Here is a 14,653-nt window from a genome sequence, read left to right as displayed (position 1 = left end):
GCTCAGCATTCATTTTCTGAGTACAGGATTGGCAACTCCAGAGTTCCTGAGCTGGGAATTAATAGGTGCTGCCTGCCCCTGTCACCATAAGCCTGGGCATGCTTCAGCAACCACTATACGGCACAGCAGTGGAACGTTGTGTGTCATAGGGAAGGGGATCTTGGCTTAACCAGCTGGGTCATGAGGATGGTGAAAACCTGTATGAGGAAAACCCCAACCTCATGGTGTATTGTACACTGATGAGATGCATGGCTGTTGAGGTGGAACAGTTGTTTGTGGACAACCTCTCCTGCTGCAGCTCAGTTGTATAAGGCTTACCGAGACTCTGCCTATGTGATCTTTTATTTCCGCAGCTGCTTGTGTGACTGAAATGAATCCTTCACATTTTCATTTCCTCCTCCCAGCAGAAAGGGTGGGCCAATGGAGAGTACCAACACCTAGTCCAATACAAGGTCTCATGTAGCCAGTCCTCCAAACTCAGAAGTCTTTTAGAATTCTAGTACTTATAGTAGCAGAATACATGCTGCAAGTCAAAATGTATTTGTAATATTTAAAACAAAAGGGGAGCTTTGAGAAAGTTTCATCTTTTTACATAGAAAAAGGTTTAGAGTGAATTGCTGGACGTTTACAATGTGTCAAGTGCTTTCAAAACAGGACCTTGTTGGTAGAGACAGCCAATTCTTAACAGGTGAAAAACGTCCAGAAAGATCAATTCAATATACAGTGAACTGCACAACAACTTTAACTCTAGCAAAGGTTTTGTGACTTGCAGAGGTCTGGTTGACAGTCTTCAAGAAGAACTGAAAGCTGAGTGGTCCCAAGAAGGCATTGTTGATATGCAAAACATAATGAAAAGGGTGGATGGTGATTTCATGAAATTGGACTCATTTCTTCTGAGTTTCAGCAGCACAAAACTTCCAGAGAACATTAAAGCTGGTTTCCTTCACCTCAGCAAGCAGCCTCATTTTCCTAACGCAATGCAGTTTTACATGCCAGCACTTTGGGCACACCACCATAAGTTGTAAGGAAGAAGGCACTTGTGGCAAACATAATAAGGCCACCCACGAAGGTGTTGGCTATTCATCTCCTCCAAAGTTTGTAAACTACTCTGTGGATCACCGTGTCTGGAGTAGGGACTGCAGTCTCTCCCTTGCAGAAAAGAAGAAACAGGTTATGAAAAAGCTAAGCATGTCTCGTATGGTGAGGCCAAAAAGATCTGTATGGCCATGCAGCCCCTGGATCTGTGCTAACTCTTTTGTGTCTATTCTCAAACAGCCAGTTCAGAAGACCGATGCTGCTACACAAATGGAGGTTGCTAGTGTCAGCAATAGTACCTGTGTTTGCCAGTGCACTCGTGCGGTTACAGTTACTTCAAAGCCTACACCTCCTCCCAGAACATCAGACAAGCCTGTGGTCACTAACACTGTGAAGGTCTCTGCTCCTCGAAAAGTTCAGTCTAGTCCCCCATACAGTGCTGCCACTAGCACTGCCACAGTTGTGTCTCCGAATCCTACCACAGTTGGAGTAAGAAAGTAAACAGTCTGACAATGTCAACCTCATCCTACCTGACGTCTCTCTTGATTCTTCTGTGGAACTAATGCACTTTGATGTCAGACTGGGGCAATCATCTTGCCCCAAGGCTGAGCCTCAATCTGCCCCACTTCCTGGCAGAAAGACAGGGTGAAAGTGCAACCCCCATGATAGATGGCTGCGATTTTAGTGGAACATTATTTGGTTCAGGACACATGGAGCAACTGAAGCTGCTATCCCAGGAACACAGCATGTGCCTGTGTTTACAAGAAACACATTTTAAAGCCATTGATGCTCCTGTGCTATGGGGCTATGCCCTTCACCGAAAGGATGACCTGACTGGGGCAGAGCTGAGGGAGGGGTGGCTGCATCACTCCTCCGTGCATCACTCCTCCGCTCTTCCCCTGGCTACTGACCTGCAAGCAATTTCCATTGAAATTCATTTTTGTCAGAGCATCAATGTTTGCTCACTTTATCTCCCTCCACAAGATACAACAGACTCTGAGACTCTCACAGATATTATGGAATAAATCCTGCGACTTCAATGCTCATCATGTATTGTGGGGCTTGACCTCTACTTGCCCTCAGGGTTCGGTTTTGGAGAGCCTCATGATGTCTCACAAGCTGTGCATTCGTAACACAGGTAGTCAAATTCATTTCTGTGCTGCTACTGGGTCATTCTCGGCCATTGACCTCTCTTTCTGCTCTCCAGCCCTCACACGATGTTCAATGGGAGGTCACTGACAACCTCCATTTCAGTGACCAGTTCCCACTCTGTATTCATCTTCTGTATGGAGCACTCCCTGCAGAGAACCACCAATATGGATGGTCAGCAGGGCTAACTGGATGTTGTCAGCCAGATGGTTGTGTTTGAACAATGTGACAGTGTCCAGGAATGGGTGTATCACATCACGCGAGTGATCCATTGTTCCGCTGACTTATCCATCCAAAAGTCCTCACGTCGTCAGGTACAACCATAAATCCAGGGTTTTAAGAATCTAGCAACCTGATTACTGCAGAAGCCCAGAGTAATTTTAGATTTGGTGCAGTACAGGAGAATTGCACTCCTGCATATGTTTTAATACATTATTTTTTGACTTTTAAGTGAGTACCACAACTCACTGCTACCTTTATGGATGTGTCAAATTGGGGGGACTGCTGGTTGCTCTGTTGTTTTCCCTGATGTGTCCTCAAGGTCCAACTGCCTTGGGACTTTACTGTCCTTGACATGGAATTATATGCAATCTTGTGGGCACTGGAGCAGATTAGATGCATTTTGAGTATTAAATTCCTTGTCTTTTGTACCCGGCAGATAAAGAGCCAGGATGCCCTTGTCCAACTACAACAGCTGCAGAAGGAGGTGTCATTCTGCTGGGTACCAGGACATACGAGTGGGGACTGAAAAGACGGATAGAGCAGTCAAGGTGGTGTGTTGTGACTCTCAGTCATTTCAGTGTGTCATCACCCTGCATGCTATCACCTCACGGCTGAGGTACAGAATCATGCATTGATGGAAAAATGAGTGGCTAGAAGTGACAGATAACAAGCAGCATCTCATAAAGCCCACTATGCAGCCGTGGTGTACCTCCTTTCAGCCACAGGATAAGGTCATCCTCACTCATCTTTGCATAGGCCACAGCCCTCTGACACATGGCTTCTTGCTCCAGGGAGAGGACCCTCCCATGTATGGTGCTTGCAGCATACAGATCACTCTGTGTCACGTTTTACTAGACTGTGTTTTATTTTTGTATGAGGGGGAAGTGGCAGATTTACCAGCAGATCTGCCCTCTATTTTAACTGATATCCAAATGCATGTGGTGCAGCTTTTAAGGTTTTGTGATGTGTCCTAATTGTTTCTGAAAATTTTAGGAGGATGTTTTTAATGTGCTAAAAGGGTGATGGATCACCCATGATTTTTTGTAAGTGGTCAGCCAGTTACATTTCCTGTGTCTTTATTTTAGCTCTTCCATGGTTTTACAGCAGTTTTATTCCAAGGTGTAGCACCTTCTACCCTTTCTCAATTGTATTCAAGCTTGTGAGATACTGTAGAGTGATTGTGTGGCTCAATGAGAGTGAGGTGTGTAACCTGCCCCCTCCTTCCTTCTTCCATCTATTTCCACATTAAACAATGCCTAGTCCAAGTAATTAGTAAGCAAAGTCTTTTATGAAGATTTGAGAGAAGCGAAGATTACAATAAACTTTCATGTTTACTTAGCTTGTGGTGATGAGATGGCTCCAGTTCTTCTTGTCTAGGTGTCTGATTCTTGAAGCTGAAAATCTAACATCAGGTCCTGATGGTTGGTTTGAACTAAATAAAGTTGAAGACTGTTGTTGCAGAATTTTTTTTATGTAAATGTACTTTCCACTGATTTTCTCAGATTTTAGTATATCATATGGTATTTTGATTTTTCACATTAACAAAGCCAAAATTACGTTGTTTGCACCTATTATACAAAAATACATCCGAACACATCACAGGCACGCTTATGACTCCCACACAATATTCCAAAGGGTTCACAATTTTTCTTAACTAATGAATTCCCATTAATTTTCATTATACTATTAACTTCAATTATTATTTCATAAATGAATCCAGAAATAAACATAGTAAACAGTACAGGACTGCATAATTAATAACAGAAATTTTAAGTGTGCAAATAATTCATAATTTCAAATGTTTATATAAAAAAAAATAAAATTTAGCTGTACATTCAGTACTAGTACTTATCGATTATAACATCAAAACTAAAATATATTATAAAGTAATTCCTTTTCATAAATTTTAGCTTGGAATGTAACACTGTGTATAAAATTGCATGAAAGTTTTCAGAAAAGCAACTGACCTGTTTAAAAATAATAATAATAATAATACTGGTATTGACAACTACTGTTGAGGAAAAGTAATGTTAAAGGAGGATGTCCTGTTACAAGTGGAAGTGAGTGAATGAGTGTCAATTTATAGGTTCCCCCCTCAAAATTTTACAGGTTTATCCATATTCTTTTGTTTTCATGATTTTAATGGCACTGTTCAAAAGTGTGTGAAATCTTATGGGACTTAACTGCTAAGGTCATCAGTCCCTAAACTTACACACTACTTAACCTAAATTATCCTAAGGACAAACACGCACACCCATGCCTGAGGGAGGACTCGAACCTCCGCTGGGACCAGCCGCACAGTCCATGACTGCAGCGCCTTAGACCGCTCGGCTAATCCTGCGCGGCAATGGCACTGATAACCTCAATGTTGAGTGTTCATCAGCTGGGACTTATCTGATCAGGCCACAGTTTTCTAGTCATATAGTGTCAAACCAATCTATAATGACTTTTTTTTCTGTTAATTTTAGGAAGTGTTAGGAAGTGAACAATGAGTTTAACTGAGAACTGTTATTAGTGAAATACAAACTGAATGGTTTATTCCAAAATTATTACTAATTTCAAACAATTTAAATACACTCAGTTTTTAAAAATGCCCTGTATGTCACAATACAATGTTAATCACTTCACACTTGAAGACTGATAGAAAGCAGGATGGATAATTAGCCCAAAAACAGTTTAGCGAGCATGGCTGACCAACGACAGACTCTTGCCAACTCCACACTGCAACTGCAGTCCCATGCCAAGTGTGCACACAGCAACAACAATCACTACATTAGCAAGGATTGACAGCAAACAAAGATTAGTCTGAAATGCTTGGCTGCTAAACCAGCGGTAGCTGCAGTAATGTAATAAATAATCTGTGATGAAGGTAATTATTAAACTTATGGCAAATGTCACAGAGAATAACAAATTTGTCAGTGTGGCATGATATAGGATCCTCACGATATTATTTATCATGAGATTACGACTAGCTTGAACAACTTGTAGGATAGTTCATTTATCATCTAAGCTTGTGTATGGTAAGGTTGAGTTTAGGCCCCTAGTATGTTTGCATCATCAGCAAACATTACAGTTTTTTTGGTGACAATTTGAAGTTGTCATGTGATTATTTCTGCAGGTGAAGATCAAGCATGGGGCCACGACCAGTCCTTGTGGGACTCCTCATGTTATGTTCTCCCTTTACGACTAGGAATGATCCAGTCTGATTCATCGAAACCCACCCTGGAATTTTTTGTATGCAAAGAACACAACAAAAGAAATGTATAGTCAAAATTTTAGCTGTGGAGATGCACTGCAAGTGTTTTTTAAAAATTGTTGAATTTATTTGTTTTTGTCACATAGTGAAACATGTACTTTGACAGCGGTTTGTACATCCATTCCTGCATAGTGTGCAATCGACCATGACAAGAGAACATAGTGCCATGTAGTGCTAATACCCGGAGTGATAAAAGTGAACTTGAAGTGCATAAACAATAAAAAAAATGATGTATCATTAATGTTTTAAGTAGAAGGCAGTTCATGTTGACAGTTAAACTGTTGCGTATGTGATTCTTACAAAGGTGACTATAAGAGGAAAATAAATTGAGGCAATGTTTCATATAACATTATAGAAGACTTCCATAAACTGTGACTTTTATTTATTGAAACGAAATATTTCTTACACATACATCAGTTTATAACAATTCCTGTAGCACAGTTTTCTTATGATAAGTTTTGAATAATGTATATTTTAGTAACAATGAAACAGTTCTTTGTTTATTCACCATAGTCATCACAACAAATGGAAATGTCATTTTAATGATGAAAACAAACATTTTCCTTAAACTAAGCACACATGACAAAACAAAAATTGATGTTTTTAGGCATGTCACAGTAATTACTAGTTTTGTTTAGACAGAAATGCAGAAGGGTAAGAAATGTTGCTGGCCATTGCTCTGCTTATTTTTCTGTGTACAGAGCACACTTAAAATAATTCATAAAAAATGCTAAAGCACACTGATAAAGCACAAACGACTGAAATTTAAGACTACTCTTTTCTTGATAAATCTAAAATGGCACAGAGCTATCGGAAATTATAATGTTTGACAGTTTCCTTAAAAATGCTTCCAAAGTAAAAAAAAAAAGAAAAATCTTTAGCGAGAATCACATTGATTGTTCCAGGCGGAATCTGAATAATATCAATAGTCTTTTCATTATCCTCCAGAAAGACAGACGTATCATTATGTCCAGGCCAAGAGTCCAACAAAAGCAAAGAATTAACTTTTGCACTGGTTAGAAATTGCTTCACAAGAAATGTTAAAAATAATTATTTCCTATTTTTCCATATTTTGATGGGTTGATTATAAGATTTTTTGCTGCTGAACAGTCCTCCCTTTTTCTATTTTTGGCCCTAATATGGCTTGAGGTCCCTGAAGACAGAAGTAAAGCTGCAGAAATGGTAACCCACTCATACTTATCACTGTCATTATTGTATATTAATGTGTCTTATAGCTTTAATTGATTGGTCAGCAGATTCTGTCTTTTTCACCTTGAAATGATGAAGTGCAGTTTGTTCACAGTTCTTTCACGAAACCTGACTGATCAGATTTAGACACAGCAGATGTGGAGGTAACAACAAGCTTTGTCCTCATGTCACCTACGAATTAATGGATCTCCTCTACACTTTCAGTTGAAGTACACTTCATCGTTCTGGAATTTACTATATCGTATGACTTGAATCTGTTTAACCAGGTCAAAGAAGACTCTAAATCAGCAATGTTCATCTCAGTTGTGATTTGAAGGGCCCAGTCTTGTAGATCTCAATCAGTAATGGTGCATTGCCTCTCATGAGTAGCTCTACATGTTTCATATATCAAGAAAACTCCTCTAAGGAACTGTTGTTCCCCATTATTTACTCAAGTTTAGTGGTTTGTGTTGGTTATTAGTACGAGTAATGGGACTTTGTGACCACCTTGCACAGTAAATCTTTCAGGTACTTTTTCTTTCACAGTTTTGCGAGTTTTATTTTGGCACATATTTATTACTTCGTGTTAGTCTGTCTTCCATCTGAATAGTTCATGCTCAGATGTTATGCAGCAAAACTGGGTTTGCACACTGCTTAAATTAAGCATTAAACACAATGAATATTAATTCTGTTTTATCTCCCTTCTTACCACTTATGCTGCCACAAAGGCAATTGGTAATTATTTTATATATATATATTAAATGACTTGCAAATTTGAATGAATAGTTACTGCAGACAATTGTTTCACAGAAACTGTCAATGAAAACTGTAATTCGCTATACAAATCATGATCACACCAAGTCAAGTTATCTGTTTACTGATGTACTGCAACCAAAGATATGTGCCTACCATGTTGCACATTTCTCCAGCTGCCTGGTGAGCTGCGACTTTGGTAATTTTTGACATTTCTTTCTCAAATACTTGCAGTATGTTTTAGCAGATAAAATTTTAACAGGGTCCTTCTTTTGGTGTATTTTGCCTGTTTAAAAAACTTGATGACATGTTTTTACATGTTGGATTGGACCATTCCCTTGTGAGATTTGTTTCATACCCGTGACTGTCAGAGAGCGCCTCAGCTTTCTGTTATATTAGATAACACTTCATCGATTCAAAAGGGGTGTCATTAATGCCATATCACTTTAGTTTGCCATGTAGAATTTCGTGGTACACACAATAAAGACTTTACCGAGGTCAAAAAATATACCAACAAGATAATTTTTCCTGTTTAGCTCTGCCATACTTTATTTTTGAGATCTTGTACTGCTTTCTCTATGAATGCCAGATACCTGCTGGTAGTCACAGCAGAGCCTGATGCTATGGCCTGGCCTGACAGTGAGACATCAATGACTAAGCTTGCAGCAAGCAGTGTGGTGAATGACACAGTAGTCTATCATTGGTCACTTTCTCAAACACTTTTTTAAAGACTGGAAGGAGTAAAATAGGTCTGCAATTAGAGATGACATGCTTATCATCTGTTTTATATGTGGGCATTTCTACAATATACTTAAGTCTCTCTGATATATGCCCAAAGTCTATGGCTGATTACAAAAGTAACTCGAGGCTCATCAAATGAGGCCACACTGAAATTTCAATATTCTACTAAAAACCTTACCATAGACACCAGAATTACTACTTTTTAGTCACCAGATAAATTTTACTGAAGTATTGTATTTTTTAAACTAATGTCTACTGATGATGTTTGCAATGTCTGCACAAGTAAATCTAATGCATCAATGTTTGGCTGTGTATTAGTGGGTGCAGTGTTTACTGCTAGTGTCAAAACATAATCACCATACCTGACAGAACTATTTCCTGGCAGCTTAATTTCATTTTGATCACTGATTTGATTCTTGTTCAATAATATTTCAAATTGTTTTTGCCTTATTTTTGGAATGTTTTATTTCTGATCGTAGTGCAATTATGTTTCAGTTTTTTTAACAGCAGACTGAAGGGTATTACAATTTTGAGTAGTAATTGAGTTTTGTCTCTTGTCTACCAATTTTTTCTCTGAATTGGTGCACCCCTCTCTCTCTTCCTTGCACAAAATACTTAAATTTCAGGAGTCATACATCTGTCATCGTGATGTAGGAATATGTTTACAAGAATTGAATTTTCCATCTATTCATTTCATTTATTAATTTGCCTCTAATATCATGATTAAGTCATTGTTTGTTGTGCCTAACTGGTCAATGTATTTTATTGTTATCATTGATCATCATGGTCAGATAAACTATTGACTGCTGGCTGATTCTAAAAACAAACTAATAATGGCTGTTGCACTATATCCTTCAATATTTGTATAGAGTTTTACAGGATAAATAATTAAAACCTGCACATAAACAACTCTAGATCCCTTCGATCAGTTCTGTCTGACAGAAAATCAACATTAAAGTGTCCACAATCATATTCCAGTTAAGTCTGCATAACTGTCTCCAACTGTTTTATTAAGCTTAAGATACTTCCTGCTAATGGTTTGTAAAGCACATATTAATTAATAGCACCGAGAAACCTTGAGAGGTCAGACCTGTAAACTGTCAGTGCCACAAGATATTGTGTTTTCTGATCCGCTATTTTTGTACAACATTCAAGGACCTTCTGAGCATAACTCTCAAACTTGAAGGGCTTGAGATATAATTCCACTTTTAGCATATATAGTCAGCCTCCTTTCTTCATACAGTAGTATGATATTACCTTTACCCATCTTGTTTAATTCCAGTGATTTCTATGTAATGTTCTGATATGTACAGCAAAACAAGTGATATTCCATCTGTCCTCTCATTTTCTGTATGAATGTGAGAAGTACATCCTTAATTGACTGTGTAAGTACATTTTCTTTACACGGTACATGCATAATCGATGCGACATGGTGTCTGCCAGAGCCCCAGATGAGTCCGTGACGCGGGCACCGTTAATCAATTACTTCGCACCCGAGCAATGCCAGCAAGTCACCTCTAATATGCCCTGTCGTCCATTGTCCATGACTGACATCGCTGACAAGGAGACCACCCAACAATTAGATTTTTGTATTCTTTTATACAGGGTGTTTCAAAAAGGCCCTTCACAAATTTCAAAAAAATTATTGAAAGAAGATACAGAGCTGTTCAACCTGCAGTGTTTTGTTTTGCTAGTATCTGTTTCTACTGTAACTATATTTATTCTACAGTTATGCCTTTTAGATGACTATACCCTAAAGTGACCAAGGGAACACACTGGTAATCACTAGGTCAGGATGGATACCACTTTGGTCAGACTGGCTGCATCTGGCAGTCAGCTCTGCATGTTACTAGAAGCATTCAGGTTCAAAGAATACTGCATACTTCAGTCACTTCAAACATAAAGGCCTGTATAAGCTAGTGTATCTGTAAACCAGTTAACAGTTATTTTCAGATCAGCTGCAGTAGTAATATCAGCTTTAAGACTTATTTATTTATTTACTGCTGCACTTATTAAACCTGTCCCATTACTACCTAAATAGGGATGCCTTCTAAGCAATGTATTTGAAAAAATTACTTGTTTCAAGTAGTTTCAATATTTCAGTCAATTTACTGCTAACATTACTTATAACAGAAGAAAATAAAGAATGACAAACTATAATCAGAAACTAAAAATCAAATCTGATAATACGAAATGAACAACCGTATGAATAGGAAATACAGAATGATTTCTGAATGTGTAATAATATGGTGTGTGCTTGGGGGGAGTTAGAGAGAGAGAACATTGTTATGTAAAAATCACTGTACATCAGGAAAAAAAGGTTGTTTAGGACAGGATGAACGCCACAGCTAATTTCTGTGCCAAGGCTAGCAAACTAACACTTTCCAGCCAGTGACATCTCCATATAGTGAATCAGGGATACAAGTACATATCTCATATGAAGTCAGTCACATACGTTCTATGTCAGCTATGAGCATAGCTCTTCCAGTTGACCATACACTGCAAAGCTTCATGAAATCCACACAAAGGCACAGCCAAAATGTAATTTGTGCTCTCAAATGTCAGTCTTTACACAGCAGTGGAGCTCATTGTCAACCTCTTCACTTGTGAGACTCACAATTATTTTATCAATGGGTATATTCAATTGAGAAAATTGTCATATTACAAGTGACTGACCAGTGTTTGCTCTCACGAAGCAAAATTACTTGTCATGTCCATCTCAATCTCAAGATCCAAGTAATCTAACCCTATTTTAACATTCCTGAACCACACACACGCTCTCTCACTCTCTCTCTCTCTCTCTCTTTCCTTCTTAAAGAAGGTTGCAGTAGAATCATACTGATCCAAGCGACATTCTCGTCATTTTGAGAAAACAAAGGAAATGCGTTTGTGTTTGTTTTTGTTTTAATGAAACTGGTAATTTGTTGATTAAATTTTTAAATAAATGTTGACTAATATGTTAGAATAAATAAAAATATGTTTTATTGTAATATTTTTATTGGAAGATACAAAAAGTTTGGTTTCTGCACTAAAGAAATCATGAAGATCTAAAGAGATAACAAAACTTTATCATTTCCAACTCCATATGATAGCGTGTCTTCATTGTCCTGGGCCTCATCACCCCGTCCTCTTCTCGGTACACGTGGAACTGACAGGTAGAATGAATGATGAGCTCATGGAGCAAATTTAAGAACTTTTTATGTCTTGCATCTTTTTGCATGATATTGGCTTTGCTGCCCTAGCCTCTGCAGGTATGTAACTTTTGAGTGTTATCAGAATTGCCTCCAAATCAGTTTCAGTAGGTTTGAGGTCAATCACTTTATATTTTTCTGCATTTTCATCTCTGTAATGAATAAGGACTGAGCCCCTGAAGAATTTTATTTTTTTGTGTTATCTTTGCATCCTCTCCAAAAATTGTTTGGTAATCTTTGTAGTGACATGACAGGTTTTCAAACTCCACAAACTTGTCAGCCATGGCTCAAACTATGAAAGGTTTATGTTTCTGACAGCCATGCACGAGACCAAACCATTCCTGAGGCATAAAGATGTATATCTTCTTCTTTTGGATCTATTTTGACTTTAATATAACAAGTTACACAAACTCCCAACTATGTGTCACCATCATAGTAATATTTTGCACTTTTATCAATTTAGCTTTAACACTAAATTGGAGCCATCCTTGGAGCCACAATGACTTAAGTGTTGACTTCCACTTGCATCAGTACGGAAGGATGTCTTGTTCAAAGTAAGGTCAATTCTAGGGAGATTGAGACATTCTTACAGAAGACAGTAGTTTGTGCACTTGGATCAATGAAGTATAAAAATTTACATTTTCTTCTAAGCATCCATGTGAAAAGGTATAGTAAACAAAAAATGTCGCTTGAGTCAGTATTTTTCTATTGTCCCAAAATAAGTTCCACAAACTATGGAAAGTATTTTCTACTTTCAAAGTTTTTTATTGGCAGTAATAAGAATTTACTTCATAAATGTAAGTAATGGCCAGAACTATTTTTGTTGACATGAGTGCAGGACAGACAGAAGTCAAGAATTTGGATGTAACACATGGACAGCCACATGCTTAGTGATGGATGCTTCACTGACAAGCCAGGCCAGGTGCATGGCATTATGCACAAGGCTCTGCTGTGGCTGACAGCAGCAACACAGCAGTCAGTATATCAAATCACTACTTTGTATAAGCAGAGATGCAGCCCTGACTGCTGTATAGGTTTGCCCAATTGTATCAAGAGCTGTTTCTTAAGCGAAGTCACCTTTTATGTTATTGATGGTGGTGGTCTTGAAAATACTACAGCAGACAAGATCTATTTGAGCTACAAATTTTCTTAAGTACTCTGATTGTAAGTGCACTCTGAACTATCCAGTACATGTACCAAGCAGATAAATCATTCTAGATTCTTTAGGAGATTCCTTTTCTACTGTCTTACAACTAACTATCTGCAACAACAATTCACACTAGAGCACAGTTTGCAGGTTAGTTTGGGACTTGTCCTTCAGCACTTGATGTTTATTTTAGATGATGACAATTTCTTGTTGATGTTATTAGTATATTAATAGTGTTTGGGAGGAGCACTTAGTTTTGTTATCAAGTAACATTGATGACCCAAAACAATATGACCAAATGCTTAATAGCTTGTTTGTCCATCTTTGGAACAAAATACATCACTGATTCTGTATATCAGGGATTTGACAGTTTGTTGGTAGGTTTTTGGAGGTATGTGGCATTAGATTACTAAGCACAGGTCATGTAATTTGCATAAATAATAGACCGCTTATTTGCCTATATGGTGACAGATCCTGATAGCAACCCAGATGGATTCCAAAGGAAACATCAGGTATATTTGGTTGCCAAGACATCAATATATATAATGCTCCTCAAACCACTGTTGCATGGTTCTTGCTCTGAGACAAGGAGAATTATACTGCTAAAAGATGACAGTGCTGTCAGGGAAGACATCAAGCGTGAAGGATGCTGGTGGTTTGCAGCTGTCAGCATGTCTTAGATTACTACCGTAGGTCCCAAGCAAGTGCAGGAGAATATCTCCCATAGCATAATACTGATCACACAAGCCAGCATCCATAGCACACTGCACGTTTCGAGCTACCATTCACCTTGATGACGGCGTTTGTGAAGATGGCCATTGACCATGCGTAGCAAGTATGTGGTTCATGTGAAAAGCCGACACATTTCCATTGATCGATGGTCGAATCCCAATGGTCCCACACCAACTGCAGTCATAATGGATGATGTCGTGGGGTCAACATGTGAACATGTAGGGATGGCCTGCTGCGGAATGCCATGTTCAACAATGTATGATGAATGGTGTGCACTGAAACACTTGTGTGGGCACCGGCATTGTGCTCTTTCAGCAGAGATGCCACAGACCGCTATCACCCTACTTTGTAGAGCAGACAAGACTCCAAGCCTCCTGTTCTGTGAAGAGTCATGGACATCCAACCATTTAGCACCTAGAGGTAGTTGTCTTGTACTTCTTTCCATAGATGTCACGACAGCAGCACAAGAACATTTGACCAGCTTCACTGTTTTCAAGATACTCATACACAGGCTCTGCATAATAATAATGATAATCTACATTTTGTCAAAGTTGCTTATCTCAATGGATTTCCCCATTTGATGCCCATATCTTTGCTAGGGTGATTCCCTGTCCATGTCTGCTCCACTTACATACTTTTGTTATGAAGTCACATGTCACCATGGGCAGAGGTCATAATGTTCTGGCTGACCAGTGTAGTTCAGTCAGTACTTTCCATTTCGAATATTTGACTTTTTTTTACACTTCTTCCTCTACATTTCATACAGCACCTTTTTCTATTTTATCACTTTCATTGTCCTTGGCATGTTTTTATAGTTTAGAATCCTCACTTAACACTTCACTTGAAACCTTCTATGTAGGTTTTTGAGGGATAGCTAATGATCATTTTTAAACATCTAACAGTTTTTCAGAATTTCGTAACAGAGAGTGAAACTTGTGACTTGCCACACTGCCCTTCTTAACATTTGATATCACTGTTAGTCCTATTTGATATTAGTCTAACACATTTTAGAAATATGGTGCAAAATGTTTCAGATTGGCTGCATAATCTCAGCATCCTACTAATGAACTGAAGTTCTATCAAATGCTTTGCGTATTAATATATGCGAACAGTAGTAGGAAAGTTCTGATTGAATGTAAATATTTTAAGAGTAAAGGAGACCATTCACCAAAAAGCAGAAGCATCGAGTTGTTGACAAGTGCAAGCTAAAGATAAACAAAACTTGCTACCTTTCAGAAT

Source organism: Schistocerca nitens, chromosome 2, assembly GCF_023898315.1.
Source record: "Schistocerca nitens isolate TAMUIC-IGC-003100 chromosome 2, iqSchNite1.1, whole genome shotgun sequence".
Taxonomy (NCBI): Eukaryota; Metazoa; Arthropoda; class Insecta; order Orthoptera; family Acrididae; genus Schistocerca; species Schistocerca nitens.
The sequence above is the reverse complement of the archived record's forward strand: the minus strand, read 5'-3'. Positions refer to the sequence as shown.